Raw genomic sequence first — 22,398 nt, 5'->3', positions numbered from 1 at the left:
CCCACCTTTCCTCCCACTTCTCCTCCTATGCCTCTCCCCCAAGTCCACTGATAGAGGAGATCCTCCTCCCCTTCCCTCTGACTCTAGCCTATTAGTTCTCATCAGGACTGGCTGCATTGTCTTCTTTTGTGGCCTGGTAAGGCTGTTCCCCACTCAGGGGGAAGTGATCAAAGAGCCAGCCACTGAGTTCATGTCAGAGACAGCCCCTGGTCCCCTTACTAGGGAACTCACTTGGAGACTGAGCTGCCATGGGCTACATCTGTGCAGGGGTTCTAGGTTATCTCCATGCATGAAATAAGCTACTGTAGAAAAATTGGCAGAACAGTGGCAGTGTATGTTCCTTAGAATATGTCTATGGGCAAGAAACAGTTGTCAGCAACTACAATTCAGTGTGTCTCAGTTTGGTGCCACTTTCCTTGAATAAACAAACTGCCACTATCACCACCAGTAATAACAAAAAATCAGGAGCTTGGGGCTCAAGAGGTGAGTGGTTAAGAGCACTTGCTGCTCTTACAAAGAACGCTGGTTCAGTACTCAGCATCCACACAATGGCTTCCATCAGACTGTAACTCCATTCCCAGGGGATCTGAAATCCTCTCCTAGTTTCCCTGAGCAGCAGGCATGCACATGGTGCACATATATGCATGCAGGCAAAGAACATTCATACATTTAAAGTGAACCTTTAAAAAAATATATATATCAGGAGCTCTTTGCTTTGGTAGCAATTTATAGGCCCTGGTGAATCAGCTGACTCAATGAGCTATCGCTGACAGCAAATACTCAAGGAACATGAAGTGCTAAAAAGTTCGGAGAATTTGATTTTTTTCAGTCCAGTAACCAAAAGCATTTGATCTTTTATTACTGACTATGGTTGCTGTAAAAAGAAATGAAATGTCCTAAGTATTCAGGGTTGAATGGCCACCAATGCTTTCTATTTTCCCTGTTCAAACAGCCTTAACTTTATGTTGTATATAATAATATCTCAGCACGCTCAGGCTTTATAAAGAAAAGGTGTATTTTTTTTCCTTACTGTATTAAGATGGTCCCTTAAAGTGCATATTTCAACAGGATGAACTTCTCTTCACATAATAGCTTTTTTTTTTTAAAATTGGTCTTCTGTTTTGTGTAAGTAAAACAAGTCAGGTAAAAGTAGCATAGAGGGATCTTTTTTTCTTTTAAAAGAACAGAAAATGTGGTTTTCTTCCAAACTTTATTCCCATTAACAGATGTCCTGAAACCAGATCCTGAGGGCTCCCCAGAGCACCCTTGGGATCAGTGCTTAGCCATACCCTGGAAACTGTCCCACTGGACTAGAGCAGCAGCTCCAAAACTCAGCAGGGTGAGTCCACACCCCCCACCCCATTAGCGTGGTGTGCAGGGTAAACAGCGGTGTGTCTTCTTATTTCCCACCATTAGCTCACTTCAGGACGGTTCCTTAGACTACCACTGAATCAAGGGCAGCAAGTCAGAAAAACAAAACCTCCTCAGATGTGAGGCTTCCTTAGAGAGAATGCTCGAGGAGGAAAGCTGCCTGGGTCAGGACACAACTGATTTACGTTCAAGAAGAATTAGTTCCAGTTTAATTTTCAAAAGTCTTGGAATCTGTTCATTTGAGAGAAAGGCTTCTTTATGAAAAGTAAAATTCATGCTTTGAAAAATAGTTCCTTTGCTAGGTCATGGCTAACTGGGGAAACCCATTTAGTTACCAGTGAGTCCCAGGAAAACGTGCACCCTCAATCTTGTGGCCTATAAAGAGAAAAATAAAAACAGAGGAATGTCCCCTGTTGTATTGAGTAAGGTTGAACTGGTTTTGAAGTTCACAGTGGGAAATGATATTTATTTGATTTTCTAAAAATATTTGATGATAGTGACTCAAAGGAGGAAGGAATTTCATTGGAGAAATCTAGAGTAGAGAATCTGCTTTTTTATCTTCAATCCCAGAGAAACTAATCCGAGCATGGCTAATCTTTCACTAGGGAAGTGTTCCCTGAATAGTCTACTTGGCAAACTGCTTATATATCTTAGCTACCAGGGTAGAACCAATGGACCAATTTATACAGTAAGCTTGGGGCCTGGAAACAGTTTAGACTGGGTAGAGATCAGCCCACTAGTCATTGGTGTAGAGCAGCTTCCTCTTGCCCTTCAGGCGTTATTTATGCTAAACAGTGTTTAGGAAGGGGAAAGTGAGAGCCAATGTCCTAGCCCAGTATATTTGAGGGGGAGACAGAATGGCATTCTTAATAGTGACAGGAGCAGTGTGACAAGCCTGGATTTGGAGAAAATTGTATTTGAAAGACTTGTAACTGTGAGGTCATTTATCTAGTCTTACTCGGAAATGAATAGCTTGCTTTGCATGATCTTTTCCAAAATCTCTCCCCACCACCAGATCAAGACAGATCCCAGAAACTCTGACCTTCTTGGCAAATGCTTCACCACTGGCAAATGTCTCCAGCCTCTTAAGAATGAAGCTGAAGTCGGGGTTCCAATGCAACATGGTCTTCATCCTCCAAGGGGAGAGCAGATGTAAGGCTTTAGGGATAAGACCCTTCCTTTCCTTCCATCTTTCTCTGTCTTAGTCACTGTTCTCTTGCTGTGATGAAACACCATGACTGAGGCAACTTATAAAAGGAAGCATCCAATTGGGAGGTGTGCTTACAGTTTGAGAAGATTAGTCCGTGATCATCATGGCTCAGAGCATGGCAGCAGGCATAGCCCGGGAGCAGTAGCTGAGAGGTAACATCCCAAACCACAGATGGGAGGTGGGAAGGAAGTGAGACAAGGCCTGGACTGTACTTCTGATCTCTCCAGGCTCATCCCCAATGGCACACACCTCCTTCAGCAAACATTCTACCAATTGGGAACCAAATATTCAAATTCCTGATCCCAAGAAGTTCATTCTCATCCAAACCACCACAGTAAAGCTGCAGATGGACAGACACACGCAGACATGCATATACACATATAAAGGCTGAACTACCCGAAGAGCTAATGTTACCTTTTTGGGGTGTTTCAGTTTGCAGCTGACACTGCCAAATTGAATTACAAGATAGCCCAATATTTTATGGAAGACAAGACTCAAGGTCAACTGCTCTACACAACCATCAAACTTTAAGGCTCCTCAGTTGTTTACAATAGGATAAACCCCTCTTTTGTTTGTTTGTTTTGTCAGATTTTTGGTTTTTATGGTCTCCCAACAACCCACTCTCTCCAGTGATAAATACTAAGACAGTTTCAAATCCATAAGGGCCAGAGTCAACCCCTGAATATGGGCAAGAAACAATCTCTTTACTTTGAATTTCAAGTAAGCTGTGTGAAGTTCTGGCTCATTTCTAAGTGTGTGCAAGGCATCTCTGCCTCATCTTCAGCATCTCTGCCATCTATTTGGATGCTGCATGCAAACAAAGTCTGTCTTGTCCTATGCAGCCCTTCCACGGCACTACAAATATGCTACAGCCCTTGTGTTTAACATGCGGGCTTAGTGAAGGTACAAATTTGATACAGTTCGACTTTCATAACCTCCAGTTTACACTTGAACGCTGTGACTTTTTAGTGCTGACAAGGAAATCAGATTGGACGACCCTGGGCCTACAGCTTCACAATGTGTGTAATGCTGGCTTTGCGACTGAGGAAAATCAATGAGGGGAGCATTGATCTCCTTGCAAATGCAGTTACCTCAGAAACTCTCTGCCAGGGATTTGGGTATTCAAGTCATTGGGCAGCACAGCTTGCTTTCAAACCCTGCTCTTATGGGGCAGCAGCTTTCCCAATTCACCTTGCTCCACTTACACACGCATAACCACGTCTTCTAGATGGAGAAAGGACTTGGCACACCCACAGCTCAGCCTCTGTGTTTGCTCAAGGCTAAGTGAAATAGCCTGCATGTCAATGACATTGCGCTATGTCACTGGGTAGGGAAAGCGCCTGCAGAATAGTGGGAGTATTAGCCTCTTCAAGAAAATATTGCCTTCAGCTAGATGGATTTGATGTTTGTCTGGGCTCTTTGGCCAATTTGTTCTCAATTTTATTCTTTAATCAAGGAAGCAAATGTGATCAAGAAATTACCTGAAAGCTGCACAATAGATAAACACTTCGGTGCAGATACTCACGAAAGTGAAAAATATTACACAGCCAAATATAGTATGCATAAAAATATGTATTGCAATATTTCATGCTTGTTAGTGGAAATATTTTTACAACATGTCTCCCAAGTGCAGAAAATAAATCAAGCCTTTAAAAAGAGACTGCAGATGATTCATTTAGTGCTGTCATAATATGGTGTTTTCTTTAATGAAAATTTATATCATTTTTCCTGGACTCAGTGGAATAAATTTATACTGAAAGGTGGGAGAGAGTGATAAGTTCAGAATGAAACACAACCAACCCTTGACAATAAACGGGAGTAAGTGAGGAATAGACTGACACTCGTTTTTCTAGGAGATTTCATATTCAAGCCATCATTAATGAAGCAGAAATAGAACTGGTGGCATTTGGCGGAGATTCAGCACTTTCAGATGAACGTCATGGACACCAAAGCCATGCTGAGTCACATCCAGATAACTGGTCTGGAGCTTAAGCAAGCTCATCCATTAATGCCTTTCCTCAGGAGGAGGGAACAGGAACTAACAGCTCTAGTGCCATTTTAAATGCAGGAGATGCTTGGGGACATGTCTAAGTGGTTCAGTGCTTGCTCCTCAAGAATTAGCATGTGAGGAAGGATCCTCAGAACCCCTATAAAAAGCCTAGGGTGGTATCAGGCTTCTTCAACTCCAACAGTAGTTGGAGATGGGGCAGCAGAGGTAGGAGGACCCGGTAGTTCTTTGGCTGGTCATCCTAGGCAAACCTATGAACTTCTAGATCATTGAGAGACCAGGTCTCAAGAGATAAAGGTGGAGGGGCCGGAGAGATGGCCCAGCAGTTAAGAGATGCACTACTTCTCAAGAGGACCTGGGTTCAATTCCCAGCCCCCACATAAGGTGACTAACAACCATTTATAACTCTGGCTCCAGGGGAGTTTGACACCACAGACTTTGCAGACATTCACATGCGTGCACACACACACAAATAATAATAATAATAATAATAATAATAATAATAATAATAATAATGATAATATAAAAAAGATGAAGAGCTGTTAAAGAAAGATACAAACATACGACAACAGCATTAGATCTCCATATTCATCTTCATGCAAACATAAACACTGTATACACATTTTGTACACAGATATACACACAGACACATGTATTATACACATAGACACACAATAAATGTATTGCTGTGCATATGAGTGTTTGTGTGATTGATGATCCTAGAATATGAAGCAACAGCCCATGGGATGGGAACACTAGCTAGAACTAAAGAGAAGCTGGACCTGATGGCACAGGCCTGTGGAGACTGAAGCAAGACTATTACAAGTTCAAGGCCTGCCTGGGCTACAGTGTCAGCTCAACACCGGTCAGGGTGACTTAAGAAGAGCCGGTCTCAAAGTTAAAACTGAAAATAGGGCTGATGTATAGCTCAGTATTCAAGTGCTTATTTAGTATGCTCAAAACCCACAGCTTAATTCCCAGCATCATATAAGTAAATAAATAAATAGATTAGAAAAGTTCTTTCCAGCAAAGTCAAACTAACATAGTAATATATATAGCTTAAGAAACAACCTTTCCAATGGTAGTGAACAGAAAAATATTCTAGTGTGAGGGTGGAGGAGTCAGGGAAATGTGAAGGTCTTCAGGTCTAGAAGAAGTCACATGAACCTTCAGAACAGCATTCTCATCTCAGTGTTTGAGGACCGTCAACACTGTGGATCATAGACTGTGCTACAGAGTGTTGAACATAGCGCTGGCCGGCAAGATGGTCAGTAGGTAAAGGTGTCTGCTGCCAAGCCTGATGATCTGAGTTCGATCCTCATGGGGAAGGAAAGGGCTGACTCCAGTAGACAGTCCTATGACCTCTACCTGAATGTCGTGGTGCGCTCGCATACACACACACACACACACACACACACACAAAGAAAGGGAGAAAAGAAGGAAGAAAGGAAGGAAAAAGAGAAATTAAAAGAAAACAAGGCAGTTGAAGAGCCCCTGGTCCCATGTTCTCAACCCTTAAAATTACAACTGTGAGGAGAGCTTTTTAATGGGTTTTAAGTGAAAATCTACGTCATATTATGTTTGACTTTACAAAACTCTAACTTGAAACATGAAACAAAATCTGAAATTATTCAGTACTGCATCAGTCAGGTTCCATTTGGAAGAAAAGAGGTGCAGTAATTTGAACATGGAATGTTTCCTATGAAGAATCACTGATTTCAGAAAGAGCAGGGCTTGCAGGGTGTGGCAAAAAGAAAACTAAAATTATTCTAAAGAAGCATGATCCCAGAATCATATTAAAAAAGAAAAAAGAGATAGAAGATGTCATGCCCAATCGTCACTACCACTAAGACTAATTGAGAAACCAAAGAAGACTGCTGGATGAGGCCTGGCCATAAGTCTCTAAGTGGCAAAAAAGTTGCTGGTAGAACTTGCTGGGAAGCGACACTTTCGGGGAAAGCAGCCTCTCTGGGGATACTAGCATGCAAAATCTCCAGAAGTGAGTTCTGGGATGAGGCAGGAGCCTTGCCTGGAGAACCTGTCATCATGAGGGCTGGAGAAGCCACTTTTTCTGCAATTGATAAATAACATGCTCAGAAGCAGTAAGGAAGGACTCCTGAACTGGGACCCGGAGCTCTTCTCCTGCTAGGTACGCAGGGCCTTCTCCTTAGAAAGCTAGCCACCATTTTGTTGGCAGACAGAAAATATTTAAAGGGCTCAGATCCATTTTCAATGATAAGGCAAAAAAGCCTGAATTTGCAGTTGAAAGGCCACTTCATTAGCAGACCCAAGTATAGATTTAGAAGCCATTACAATCCTTGCGTTGAGACTTTGAACATTTGAGTTACGCTTTGTGTTCATACACATGCATACACAAAGCTCGTGTGTATGTGTGTTGGAGAACATTTTAATTTCTGTGAGGTCTTCATGAGATACTACTTAGAACAATTTCAGCAGCCCATATGTGAGAAAGACGCAGGTGATTTGGAAGTCTAGATCAGCCCAAGATGGTAGTACATACCTGTTATTCTGCCTGCTTGAGTGGCTGAGTCATGATACAGTCAAGGGCAGCCTGGCCTACATAGTGAGCCCCTGGCTCAAATGAGAACAGACACAATTACCATGAAACATATCTCAGCATACGCTACTGTGTCCTGGGATAGCGGAGGGAAATATTTGGGGGTACAACACCCAGTATATAACCACCGGCTAACTGTCACTGGCTGCCAGAATGCCTCAGTTCAAGTTCCAGGCCAGCCAGATGCATCTTTCATCTGTGAAATCCTGTGCAGTTCAGCTCCCATCTTGAACTTCACGTCTGTCTTCTACTTCATGAAACCACTGCGCAAATTAAACCACCTAACATGTCAAACACTTAGAACACTTTCATGGAATGTGCTAAGAGCAGGAGATGTTAAGTGGTCTTACAATTGTGGTTTATACCCTGTATTATTAAACACATAATTACTATTCTCAACTGACCCAGTAATTTTGGTGTAAAGAAAACAGAACATACAAAAAGACAATTCTCAAAAAAAAAAAACAAAACATTTTTTTTCCCCATCCAGTCCTTTACTTGTACTGTTTCTTTTGCCTCGAGGTCTACGTTGCTGGCTTCTGGAATCTTCTGCCTGGAAGATTGGAGGTACCCTTTCACAGGTCTTTCGCCGCACTGTGTAGTGTTCATGCTAATTTTTGTTCCGCACCCTGTGAATGCCTCTTTTCTTCTCTTGTCCTAAGCCCATTCTAAAGCTCCTATTTATCCTCTGATTTGTTCTCTGTTTCCTCCACCATAACATAAAACTGTATTTCTCACTTGAGTTCCTAGTATCTGAAAGCCTGGCACACAGAAGACAGCTAATCGTAAATATTTGAAAGGCTCAGACACAAAACACTGCAACACCCTATGTGGAGGACTGTGTAAGATTCACAAAAATGTGTCACTATATATCCATGGCAATACTGTAAATAGAAAACTTCAAAATGGAGAGGAGAATATGTTCACACATTTCTGAATAATTACATTTTTATTATTCATGGACACATTTTTTTTTCTTAATCAGTGGAAAACTATTTTTCCCCTCTCTGGACAATGGTCCCTGTATTACCATTGTAACACGTTACCATTAGAACAATAAGTGGATATCTAAAAATATTAGCATCTATATCCATGAATGAGAGTTGGAACTCTTTATGCAATCCTTGTGACTTGCTGAAAATGGTCAGAAACTGAGCAGTTAATGACCTCTCTTCTCCTTTCTTACCCGACTCACTCTGCCGCATCTGATCAGATCCAGGGTAATCACAGACTTCAAAAGAGGTTAGGGTCAGCTCTGCGGGGCACAGAGAAAGGCCAGGGAAAGCGCAGTGAGCACGAAGGCCATCAAATCTGAATACACATCTCTCTGACTGAATCCACAAAGCATGAGAATTGCAACAGTGATTAGTTTTGGCTTAGGATTGCTCTGTTAGGCCTGTACCATCAGGCAGACATTTAAATGGCCAGATCTTGTTTTGCTTGTAGCAAAGAGCAACCAAGTAAAGCTACACTGCATGCATTTACCTTCTCCTCGGGAGTGTTTAAGTGTAATTATTCAAAATTGTAGTTATCAGGATGATTTGGAGTAGGGATTGTTCAGCTTATATAACTTGTATCTGTTGAGCACCTTGTCTGTTGTAGCTCACTGTTCAATCATTATTCAATCACACTGATGGAAATGTAAATTTAAACCTGAATTTGAGACCGAAACTTTGTAGTGTTTTTTTAAACAGAAGTTGAGATAATAGGCTTATGATGACACAATAAATAACCCATCCCCACCTTTAAGGCTCAATTTCAAAGGAAGTAATATAAATTATCTGCAACTAGTACTCCAATCTTGGCTCAACAAATATGACAGTCTTAGCAGGGAATGGGGCAGGATCTGAGTATGACGGGACCCTCAAAGGGTCAGACAATGATAACCTACTTTAACCTGTAGTAACAGCTGAAAAATTCCTGAATTACACTCTTGTGTTTCCATACAAGGGAACATTCAGAGTTTCCAGAAGTCGCAATATCCCATTCTGCAAAGTCCATTTTTATAATATGGTAGAACATGGAAACACGGTATCAGCCCTCCTGCAAAACTTTTAAGTGTCAGATGTAGCATTTCTAACTCTACCCACAATGCAATGTACAGGAGACCACTAGTACTTACCTTGCATAACTGAATGTTTGCACCAATTGTAATTCCTCTGCTCTTTCAAGAATATAGGTGTTGGGTAGCTGGGCCTGGTGGTGCACGCCTGTAATCCCAGGCAAAGCTAGGTGGATCTCTATGAGTTCCAGGCCAGGCTGGTCTACAAAGCAAGTCCAAGTCAGCCAATGCTACACAGAGAAACCCTGTCTCAAACAAACAAACAAACAAACAAACAAACCCCCCAAAACCAGCCAAAAACCAATCAACCCTCCAAATAAAACAAACAAACAAAAAACAAAAGAATGTAAGTGTTGGAAGGCATTGTTCAAAACAAGTTCCAGCAATGTTTGTCATTTGTCAATTGTCTATTGTCAATGACAATAGAGTTTAGGGTGAGACTGGAAATTTTAGTTAATTGTCGGTCATTTTCTGTCAATGTCCAACTTTGTACTTAGAATAAGTAGGTGGCTAGGGGGATTTGGCCGAGTTTAAAAATAACAAATTCTGAATTCTTGGCCCTTGGTTGTATTAGTTGCAAATCCTAAGAGCAAAATACTTTAACTTGACAGGTAAGTTTACCAGAGAAAAAATTACCCAACGGTCCCAAAATGTTCACTTTGACTTCTCCACACAGGCAGTGTAAAAAGTCACCAACCTTAGAGGCACCGGAGCGAGGGGCCATTCTTATGGCAGGAAGATAAAATTTATCAGCAGGAAAACATACATATGTACAACCTAATCCTACTTCCATCTGTGCTGGAGAGTGAACCCAGGGCCCTGTACATGCCAGCCACACTCTATCACTGACTAACTCCCACAGACGAAAACATTTTTATCATACAAACCGATACTTATCAGTAGTAGGAGCACCGCTCCCCTGACCCTGAGCAAGCATCTATGTAGGCAGTACACTTTGATTACCTACAGTGATTTTGAGCAACTTACAAACTATGGAGTCAGTCATTAAGAGCAGTGAATTGGTTTCCTTTATTTCTTCCTTTTAGTACACACCAGAGTGTGTTTTAACCTTTCATTATTGCTCACTTAATTAGGAAAAATGACCCTGAATTTCTTTTACATACTGTACTATTCATCAGCAAATGTAAGAGGTCCTCGGCATACAAGGATTGGGTTTTGCTTTCCGAGAATCTTGCCTGAACTGAGCCATATGAAATCCAATTATTTTATCCACTGAGAAGTTTAAATTAGTGCTTTTATGCATAGGGCAGCATGAGGCTTTCAGAGCCTCAGAAGAAACTGAATGTGTTATTTTAATAACCGACCTTAGAGACGCAGTCAGAATATTACTGCTATCATTTCCATCAGCTGCTGCTGTTCTCAGTCTTTACAATAACTCCAGTGAGGGAGAGAAGAGCCTTCCTAGACTTGAGGCAATGTCCAGCTTCTAACTTTCTCTTGAGCTTCTTGTGTGGTCACCTATAATTGCTATCCAAAGACCCACAGGGCAGGTTTCCAGGCCCTGGATGTATGTCTGCTACAGTTTGACCCTCCATGGCATTATAAAAACAAAGCTCCATTTCTTAGAGCGTGGTCCCTTGAAACCAACCAATTTGATCTGTGCTTCCTGTTGAGCTACGCATTACATCACACTCTATTTTTGGCTTCTTACATTAATCAAAGACCTATCCTATTTATTAAACAGTTTCCCGGATGGAGCTCAGGCATTTGGAATGCAGAGGGCCAGCAAGCAGCTGACAAACATTATGAAGGTGGGCTGCATGTGAGTAACCATGGAATGGAGTTGTCTTCTTTGGGAAATAAAACCTGGAGAACATGGATCAGCCACAGTGCTGTGTCCCAGCCCAGCAGTCTTCCTGGAGCTACTGATGAGTGTGACCTTTGCAAGAAATGCATGGAGCCTTGATTTTTGCAGTTAACCTTTGCAAGTTGGAACCCCTCTGTGAGACTTACCCACAGCCCAGGGAAGCTCAAATCCAGACACATACACATTTCATGAAAGAATGACTTCAAGCAGCCACATGTACGTGGGTTCTCAGAGGATGAAGACATTGAACATACTTTCAATTATTCTCCCAACTCTGTTTTTTCAAGCATTTATAGCCATCTTCTTCTTCACCAGGAAAAGTGAGAGTCCTCAGTGTCCTAACACCCCTGCATTTAAATGCATGAGCTACTGTCCAGTATCCCCTTTATAGAAACAGGCCGTAACAATGAAAATTGTATAGGTTCAGTATTTGCTAAGAGTCATGAAACCCACATTTTCTTATTCTTATGTAATAATCAAGTATATGTTTTAGGGGAGGGGGTAGATATGACATTAATAGCCTCAATTTCTGCCAGCAGTTAAAAAGGAAAGGCATTTTGGGGCTGGAGAGGTGGCTCAGTGGTTAAGAGAACTGTCTGCTCTAGCAGAGGTCTTGAGTTCAATTCCCATCTCCCACACGGTGGCTCACGGCCATCTATACCAGGATCTGATGACCTCTTCTGACATGCAGGTGTACATGCAATCATATATGTGAAGTATATATTATAATGCACACATACACATAAAATAAAGTACTAAATCTTAAAAAATAAAAAAAAAAGGAAAGCCATTTTGATATGGCAGTGTCTCAGAGGTGTCCTTTATAAGATCCGCAAATGCAGAGATCTTAGAACACGGTGAAATGACTCTGACAGTATTCATTTTAATGTCATTGGCACACGTTCACGGTACACACTGATGGGTTTCTTTCTTTAGAAATATTTATTAATTTGTTTATGCATAGGTGTGTGTGCCTGAGTGTACGTATGTCTACTACAGGAGCCTGGGGAGGTCAAAAGAGGAGTCAGATCTCCTGGACGGGAAGTTATAAGCAGTTGTGAACTGCCAGGTGGGTGCTGGGAACCAAACCCGGGTCCTTTACAAGAGCAGCAAACGCTCTTAACCCCTGAGCCATCTCCTTAGCCCCTTAACGGCGTTCTTTGTGTACCTCATCTCGTGGCCTTGCTTACCTATCTTATGCTATCGCTAAGGTAGGTTCAAGGGTTACTATGGATAGAAAACTAAATTTCAAGGTTAAAGAGGGTGTCACCGGTGATCGTCTCTAGTCTTGGCATGTTAATCACCCTCCTTTAGTGATTTCAGTGAGGACTGTGACAACAGTGATACTGGGAAAGTGGCAACTTCTGAAGGCATGAGGTCTGTGTTCATCTCCCCTCATCCTGCAGCTGCTTGCTTACTATATTCATTCAGAAACCTTGTCCACATGCAGAGCAGCCGGGATGAACAGCCCCTACCTTAGAAATGAGCCAGCCACTCAGAAACATTTTTGCCTGCCAACTGATCCCTTTGGGAAGATGAGGAGGAAGGGGGCACTTCTAGCTACTCCCATTTGAGGTAGGAGCCTGGAAAGGGAAGACACACCACAATATATTAAACAAAGAACAGTTGACTGTCAAGGTTGTTCATGGACTCATCTGCTCACCCGCCACAGACGAGGCAGAGAAACTGCATGGGAGTGGTTAGTGAAATTCACCAACCCAATTCAGCACTTGCACTGGGAACACTGCAGCAAGTGTTGAGCATACAAATTTCAGGTCTGGCTACAAATAACTCTGAGCAAAGACTGGGTGTGAAGAACTGTAGGAGAAATGTACAAGGCAAATGAGAACTCAGGAGTTGGAGGGGTTATTTCTGGCTGAGGCAACAGGGAAGGCTTTGTGTCCAGTGATGGGGCCATGATGGATGAGCGGGACTCAGCCAAAGTTCCAGTTCTCAGAAGTGGAGGCTAATATATCACTGCCCCTTTGATTCCAGCTTTAGGATCGAAAGGTTTTGGAGAGGCATTTAGGATTCCAGTCACGTTTATAAAATGAGGTCAAATGTACAAAGCTTTACCATTGTGTACAGCTGCCTCCTGCTAGTATGTCCTGAGCCATTCCATCTCCAGGTTTCTATCATGGCTCATTTTTAAAAATACTATTCTACACAAGAGATATACAATACCACTTGCCATTTGAGGAAACACATTCAGAGAGACAGTCTCTTGGTCTCACTAGTAAATGAGAAACTAATATAGCTCCTTTCAACAAACAAAGTGGTAAAAGAATGCTCAGCTCCCCCTAGAATGTGCTTAGAGAACTCCATTGATTAGCAGGATAGGCAAATGTAGAGACTGTCCCACAAAAAGAACCTATTTTGAGAGTGTGAGCTAATCAATCAGTGTTTTTATCCCCCTTCCCTCGACTGACACACTTAAAGCTTTCAAATATAACAAAATAATCTGGGGGGATGGAGGCGTGGTTTAAGGGGGCTCCTTCTTTTGTTTCAGCTAACCATGGCTTCTCCCCTTCTGCACTCAAGTAAAGGAGCAGCTGTCAAAAAGACAGAATGTAGCATAGCTTGAACACACAGAAAAAGAAGGAAAGGTGCGTGTTGGTAGCAAGGCCTGTCCTTGCTGGAATGAGAGGGGAAGCAAGCGGATCATCCCTTCTTTGTTTCCTGGCCAGCCCTGGCCTAGCTCTTCAGAGATGCCTAGGTCCTGAGTGTATTAACTACTCAGATTTTTGCTTATCAGAAAAGATTACCCGACCCATTGTTTTCGCTGTACCGCCTTAAATGTGGACCTGTAAGAAATCAGTATGAGTAACTGTTTTTAAGCCTTCAAAGCAAAGCTAATGCTTGGTCCTCAGTGGGGAAAGTGACTTTAATTAATTCGAGAAGACCTTTCCATTGAGAAGCAAAACACTGCCCTAGGCTCTTTGGAAAGGTTAGAGCGTACCTCCCCTCTGCTGGTAAGGGGGAGGTGTAAGTGTTGCCTATATTTTTGCCAGCGAGAATGTTTTTTTAGTAGAAACAGAACAAAGCAAACAAGCAAGCAAGGAAAAAAAGAACAACAATGACAAAACCAACTTGTTGATAGTCAATTAACTTCTCTATTCTAACGAGATCTAAGCCAGAATATAAAATCTTCCATCCCAATAAAATATGACTAAAGACCTCATCAATACTCATTTAGCAAATGCTTTGGAGTAGACCATCATTTTCTAATACTTAGGAATTTCATTATTTCTTATTTCAGTGACCATGTTACAAAAAAAATTAAGTGAAATGGGATTAGGTTTGCCATTTGTCATTTCCTGGGAGTAGAATTCTGCTCTGACGTGTAGGCACTCATACCCAGGGCTTAATGCTCTCAGTAATTATAAGGATCATGTAGGGTATGTTGATTGGTGGGAGAAAAAAAATTCTTTATTAACTGCTCAGAAATAGTTAATTCTTCATTAGTCAGAGCCCTACACTAGAGGCTGCTGCCGTGAACCATGGATTAGAGTTTATGATAGTAATAACCTTTCTGAAAAAACATTCGTTACTATACTTAATGACCAGATTTTAGTGCATTAACCTTCCTGGGGAGGTCAACTAACAAAATGGATGTTAACTGCTTGTAACAACCAATTCCTCTGAAATTAATATTTAGATGCCTTTGGTGTCAAAAAACCTTCCTTCCGTATCAGGGCATTAAAAACACTTCTGAATTATTAATAGCAGGCAGAATGCAATGCCTGAAAGATTTCCATTCCAGTGCTCGTTTGCCTCAGCCTCTTCCTATTTAGAGCTCTTTGCTGCAGGAACAAGGAAGGCATTCAGGGAAATGAGGTCTCAAAAATGCATGTGGGTCAACAATGCAGGGGCAGTTTGGAAAAGGTCACGCTTTAAGTTCAACAGAAATAAACATAATAGGGGTGTGAAAGGCAGCAGAGAGCACCCTGGGAGCCTGGCCGAGACAAACTCCCCGCCAGGCCCCAGGCTTCACAGCGACAACCCTATCACCACCTGTCAGGAGCTCCTTAACGACATTTTCGCATCCCTTCTGCAACTGACCTCCTGACTGGGCTCGCCGCCCCTCCCCCTCCTTCAATTGGAAACAAACCGCATTTGTGTCAAAACAACTTCTGAACTATTTCCTTCCCAAGCAACCCCAGAATATAAAACATGTTCTGAATAGCTGGCCCGTTCCCTGGAGGAATTTTATGATTTCGTTACAGCCGCACAGCATGTACGGCTGCTTGGCCGAGGTAGCCTTGAGTCCCTGCCAAACAATGAAGCAACACTATTATTAGCCTTCCCATTCAACAGTGACAAAACAGCCCGTGTTTCTATTTTCAGATGGCTTTCTTCTGCTGCAATAGATATGCAGAAACCTGAACCTCAGGCCAGGACTGGACCAGCAGGGCTAGCTAGGCAAGCTATCTATTGCCAAAACACAGTGGCCTAGAGGGGAAAACGTTTTAATGGAAGTATTTTTAGGCAGAGGTGAAATGCAGATTAGCTGCCAGAGTCTTGCCTGCCAAAGCCTTGGCTGGTCTAAACTAACTCAATGGAGGTTGGGCTATCACCCCCGACATGTCAACCCTCAAGAAATCAGAGATGCTTGATAATTTTGCTAGACCACAATGCAGTCACATGTGTTACCTGAGCATCAAACCAGCCCCAACTTGGATGGAAGGTAGGATGATGTAGAACTCATGCAATGAGGGGCTAGAGAGATGGCTCAGCAGGTAAGAGCAGTTGGTGTTCTTCCGGAGGAGTTCAGAACCAAGCAACCCTGTTCAGAACTCTGTGAGTTCAGCTTTGGGGACTCTCACTCATCCTCGGGTCTCTGTGAGGACCTGCATGCTCACCCTGCCCTCCTCACACTTAATAAAGTATTACCAAAAGACTCCTTACATTAAAGGGCTTTAGCCTTCTGATACACTCAGTGACCAGCCACAAGTGACGATTCCAGAAGGGCCAAGTGATAAATGGACGTTCTAGGCTGGCTTTTTCTAACGGGTACTTTTGAAGTACTAGAAATTCCAGGTAGACAGAGGTTATTGCAATGTTGGGCTTGCTTTCATTTGTAAACAAGATTTTCCATTTGACCGTTCATCTAGGGCAAATTCTGTATAAGAACCATTTTAATCTAACTCAGTTTTTCATCACTAAGGGAATAGTTACCACTGCGGCATTATGCACCTGTTACTATTATTATTGTAGCTGTTTTTTCTCACGCATGTATTGTTGGAGGAAATGAAGATTCACAAAGTGAGAAATAAAGTCTCCTTTCACAGTGTGGTAGAATTGACATATTTAACTTCAGAGTTTCATTTAAAGATCTCTCCTTTTGTAAGTATGATGTTTACAAGACAAAGTCTTAAACTTGTCTTTGGAGAACTTTCCGTATGTTTCTCTGAACCAGTCCACAGAACACATAGATTTACAGTATTACTTATGAACCCTTATGAAGACTCTTGTAATATTTTTAAGCAGTAGTCTTCTTTCGGGACATTTTTTTTAACAACTATACTGAAATAAAAATGCCTTATATACTGCATAGCCAAATCATGTAGAAGTAATTAATTGTGAAAGAGATTTATAAAGAAAATTAATTGTCAAGTTGTTTTACCAAAAGGTTGCTGCAATATGCGTCTTCCCTTGCAGGTATATGTGACTCCTCACTTCTTCAAGTCCTCAGTGACAGGCACAGATGTTTTGTTTTAATCACTGAATATCTAAAAGTAAATGTTATATTGGTCCATCATTTTTGATTAATAACTATGTATTGTTTTCCATGTTTACTGAACACTTAGAATTACTTGTGAATCAATGAAGTTAGCCACTTTTTTAGAATATAGTGTTTAATTTCTGCAATTATATTAAAACAAAAAACAAACAAACAAAACCCAGGTCTGCTAGTATATTCCTGTAATCCCAGCTCTCCTGCATCTGCCTGAGGCAAGAAGATGATGCTGAGTTTGAGACTGGCTTAGGCTACAGTGTGAAACCCTATATCGAAAAAGTGCAAATAAAGCCAGCGTGGTAGTGCCAATTACCTTTAATCCCAGCACCTGGGGCGGCAGAGGCAGGTGGATCTCTGTGAGTTTGAGGTCAGTATGTTCTACAGAGAGAGTTCCAGGACAGCCAAGGCTACACAGAGAAACCCTGTGACGAAAGAAAGGAAGAAAGAAAGAAAGAAAGAAAGAAAGAAAGAAAGAAAGAAAGGAAGGAAGGAAAACCAACTAAAACAAAACAAAACAGACCAAAAAAAAAAAAAACAAAAAACCCTGAAAAAAAAAATTGGACAAATAGGAAGCATTCATGAACTGAAAGGAAAAAAAAAAAGTGGAAGACTGCTTTTGATTTTCAGATGTCTTTTTCTAGAAAAACAGCTCAGACCAAGTGCTGAGAGAAAGATCTCTTCCCAAATATGAAACTAAAACATGAACTGTTGACATTCCCACTCTCCTCATCCTTATTCTTTACTGAAGTATCAGGGGTAGGCTGGCTGGGAGCAGTGTTAAGAAATAAATAGAATACAGTTCTTGCCTTGTCTTCTTTATCTCCAAAGTGATAACAATTCTCAACGCTATTTAAGTGTCCTGTGAACCATTAATTTCATTATGTTTAGCGGGATTATGCTGTTTCCTCTGCTTCTTGGGAATATGGTTCCCTCTCGGCCTCTGGCCTGGCTGCGGAAGTGACAGCAGGTGCTGCTGTACCTGCTTGGTGTTAGCAGTGGTGGGTAGAGTTGAAATCAGGACTCGAGCATGGGGCTGTGGACTTAATGAACTTTCATGCACCACTCCCTGAAAAGCCTTTTATGGTCTCTGTTGGCTCCATATGGCATTCTGATGAGCTTACACTTCTCTTTAAGTGCTTCTATATCAGAAAACAAGAGCAAAGCTGAAACAAAGTGAGTCATCTGGTTTTGTCTTTGCTTTCCCGGCATGAGATAATGTGGAGGTGTTAATTGCAAGACTTCACCGAGTCTTGGCTAATAACAGTGTGCAAACAAATGCATGTCAGGCTCAGCCACAGAAAAGCTTCTACTAATAAGGTAAAACTAGCAATTAGCGCTGACAATGAAGTAATGCTTTCCGTTGAATATTCATTAATAGAGTCCTTGTTTGGGGATGAGGGAGGCTTCGGATGGTCCAGATGGAAACCCAGAATAGGAACTCTGGTCATTCCCTTTCAGTGAATGCAGCCCTCTCTGGTGAGCAGGCACGTTGGATTCATCCCCTTTTGTACTAATGCACTGACCCCCTGCTTCAAAGGCAGAGGCTTGATGGCCACTAAGACTCTTCAACCGCTGCCATAACATAATGGGGAGCAAATTGAATTCCCAGAAAAAGAAAAAATTATAGAGGCTATGGCGCATCACCGATGATGTGCTCCAAACATGCTATTTAAAAAAAAAATCAAAAAACAAAAACAAAAACAAACAAAAAAAAAACCCCAAACTTGTTCACTGCAGTCCTAGGGTTTCTGGAATAATGAATGAGTCCTAACACCCCCTCTTCCCTCTGTCTCCCTCTTCTCTCTTTTCTAGAAGGCAGCTTGACAAGTGTGAGAAAGCAGGCTTCGTCTTTGTCCCTGGTTCCTGTCATACAGCACCAAAAATCACTTGGCTTCCTTGGTGTTAGAAGTACCCACTGATGTGTGTAAGAGGCATCTTTGATAGCTCCTGAGTAGATGCTAATGAGATGACCGAGTGTAGATCCCAAGACAGTGTCAGGATGGGGCCAGTCAGCAGGGTGAGCAAGTGATTACAGCACTGCGAGCTGCCGCTTACCAGCCCCACTCTCTGAGCCCTGGCAAGGGGAGAGCGGGAGAGGTTTTTATAGGACATTAAAACCTCCTCTTGAAAAGCAAGATTTAATCAGTTTCTAAACACATGGGGATGTGGAAAAGGTGGCTTTCCCAAAGAGGACGTGAAAACTGTACCCGCACCTCCTCACTCTTCCATCTCTTCATGTGGCTTCATCTATATCCAATATAATAGACTTTATTACAACCTAGTAAACTGTGTTTTCCTCAGCTATGTGTTGTCCTATCAGAAGTGCGGGAGCCCCAGACACACACACAGACACACACACACACACACACAGACACACAGACACACACACACACACACAGACACACACACACACACACAGACACACAGACACACACACACACACACACACACAGACACACACACACACACACACAGACACACAGACACACACACACAGACACACACACACACACACAGACACACAGACACACACACACAGACACACACACACACACACACACAGACACACAGACACACACACACAGACACACAGACACACAGACACACACACACACACACACAGACACACAGACACACACACACAGACACACACACACACACACACACACACACACACACACACACACGGGGTGGGGCACGAGGTAAAGAGAACTGGTAGACTCGATTCCCATTAGCAGTGCAGATAGGGGAGCTGTCTGTCTTGCAGGACTCCGGTAGTACCTGACAGGATAGGTAGCAGTGAGACTCAGTGGGTGTAGGCTACATATTTGGTGTCCCCAGAAGAATTCCTTGTTATAGGGGACACCCTACATATATCTGATCACAAGAGTATTCAAGGTTTGTTTTTTTCCTTTTGCCTTTTTTCTTGGAGCACAGTGTTATGTTGGTGCGCAGTACACAGCTCTCAGACTGTAGAGAAGACTCCCCCAATGGCAGCACAATGTCCTCATGGCTCTGTTACACACAGCGTCGTTACCTTTGAAACATGATAGCAAACTGCAGTATCTGGATGATGTCTGCCATTTTAGAATCTATTAGAAAATATGGTCATGTGAAGGACTGTACTTCCAAAAACATTTTATTGAGGTAGTGTTTAATAGGTTTACATGTATGTAAGGGGACTTTCTTCCTTCCTTCCTTCCTTCCTTTCTTTCATTCATTCATGTTTTTTTTCTTAAGATGGAAGGATACAAAATCATTAAGCAGGCTAAGTCCTTAATGTTAGAATTTTATAATGGATCATGACCTTTGTCAAATAAAACCATCTGCTGCTTTTTATTCTCTCTCTGTCTCTCTCTCTCCGTGTGTGTGTGTGTGTGTGTGTGTGTGTGTGTGTATGCATGTGTGATATTCATGTGTATCGGATACACACACAGAGGCGGAGGAGGACATGGGGTGTGCTGCTGTATGGAGCTAGGCTAGCAGCCAGTTAGCCCACTGAGTCTCCTGTCTTTGCTCTCCACAAGTGCTGGTATGGCAGGTGAATGGACCCACGCACAGCTTTTTACATAGGTGGTGATTCAAACTCAGGATCCTATTTGTGCAGAATGAACTCTTCCCCACTGAACCATCTCCCAGGACACCCCTCCCACCCGCTGCCACTGTCCCAGCTTTGGCTTTAACCGTTTTGACTTCCAGAAACATGGTTTGGTGGAAGCGGTTTGGGGTTCAGATTAAAAAAAACCACAGCCTCAGACTTCTTTGCCGTTAATATGGTCACATAACACACTTCTGGCCAATGACACATGAGAGGAAGTTACTGAAAGCTACTAAAAATAGGAGAGGTGCGGTTAGCAGCTCATTTCTCTCTCATGTCTTGTCAGTCCTTATAATCACTGGCATCATCTAGCCATTTTATAATGGAGCATCAAAAGTAAAGAGAACAATAGAGCCATCATGTCAATCTCCAATGCCCCACCCACTACCTATACTATGACACCACAGATTTTTCTATCTCTCTTTTGCTCAGTCAAGTGTAATTTTTTTGTTTTGTTGTTTTGTTCTGTTTTTTCCTTTTCTTTCTTTCTTTCTTTCTTTCTTTCTTTCTTTCTTTCTTTCTTTCTTCCTTCCTTCCTTCCTTCCTTCCTTCCTTCCTTCCTTCCTTCCTTTCTTTCCTTTCTTTCTTTCTTTCAATGGAAGAAATAAGAGGGTGAAGGCAGAGCAAATCATTGTTGCATTCTGGGAAAGTGGTCCACTGACTATTTTCATATATGGAGTGCTGGCATTTGCTAGAACTTCTTGCTATTTCTAAGCAGAAAGCTGTAAAAAAGAGGATGGGTCTATTCAAGAAATACACAGCTGACAAACAGATGTGGAAGAGAGCATTAAACTGCTATAAAAGAGACGTTTGCCTCTATTGAAGTTAGGTAAGTCCTATACTGAAATTAGGTAAGAATTCCCAAATCTGGAGTCTTTTGAGCATTTTATAAGAGGAGACACGTTTGAATCCGAAACAATACTCAATATGCAGAGTTAGCAGGCAGATAGCTTGTTCTCTCTCTTTTCTTTGAGACAGGGTTTCTCGGTAACCCTGGCTGTCCTGAAACTTGTTCTGTAGACCAGGCTGGCCTCAAACCTGCTTCTGCCTCCTTAGTGTGGGGATTAAAAGTATGTGCCACTGCTGTTCAGAGAGCTTGTTTTCCCTTAAGTAACAGTCCAGACTCAGAAATAGGGTGGAAAAGCCCAGCCCAGGGCTTCATGTTGGATTTACTGCTTCTCAGTCGCCAAAGCGTTCTCTGTGCTGATCTGATCCAAGATGACTTTTAGCCCTTGGACACTATAGTTGACAGGAGTGGGAAGAGAAAGGGAGTGGCACCCTTTTACCAGCTTCCTATTCTAGAATCTCAATATATTTCTACATACGTCTCATTTGGGACAACATATTGTTAATGATGTCACAGCTCCTAGCACTGTGGGAGGCGGGAAGAAATTGACACTACATCTTATGGTGTTTGAAACTGAATACTCCTCTACCAGAGAGGATAGAGAGGATTCTAAGTTTAGGATTATTGGGCATGTGGAAATTACATCATCTGGCATGCCACTTCCACCTGTCAATTCTAGACCTTCACTTGGCCTCTCCCTCCTGAAGCACAACCTCTGAGGTCCTCAGGGAACTGCTTTTAAAAGGAGCTCATTCCCACCAAACAGGAATGAACCATCTGTAGAAAAAAAAAAAAGACTGGAGTTGGTTCAAACCCAGAGCTCAGACAAGTTTTTTTTCCAAGCTTCTGACTTCCTCTAAAATTGTCACCCACCTCTGTGAAGAAAACACTCTCTACTCTGGTGATGTCCCTATACATATGCCTGTGTGGTATTTTTCTCAGTCACCTATTGTGGGTTTGTTTCAGAGACTTCATTAATTGATCCTTTGGAGGGAAATTTCCTTGGCTGTTAAGGAATCACAGCTTGCTTTTCTTTTCTGCTCCAAAAATCCATCCTTGTAAGACCCATTCTTGGATTCTTTTTTTTTTTTTTTACTTCATTTATTAAGATAAATAAACAGAGCAACTTTAATAAGACAACAAATGTGAATGCATG

The sequence above is a fragment of the Meriones unguiculatus genome, chromosome 2 (assembly GCF_030254825.1).
Source record: "Meriones unguiculatus strain TT.TT164.6M chromosome 2, Bangor_MerUng_6.1, whole genome shotgun sequence".
NCBI lineage: Eukaryota > Metazoa > Chordata > Mammalia > Rodentia > Muridae > Meriones > Meriones unguiculatus.
This window is presented reverse-complemented; position numbering follows the sequence as displayed.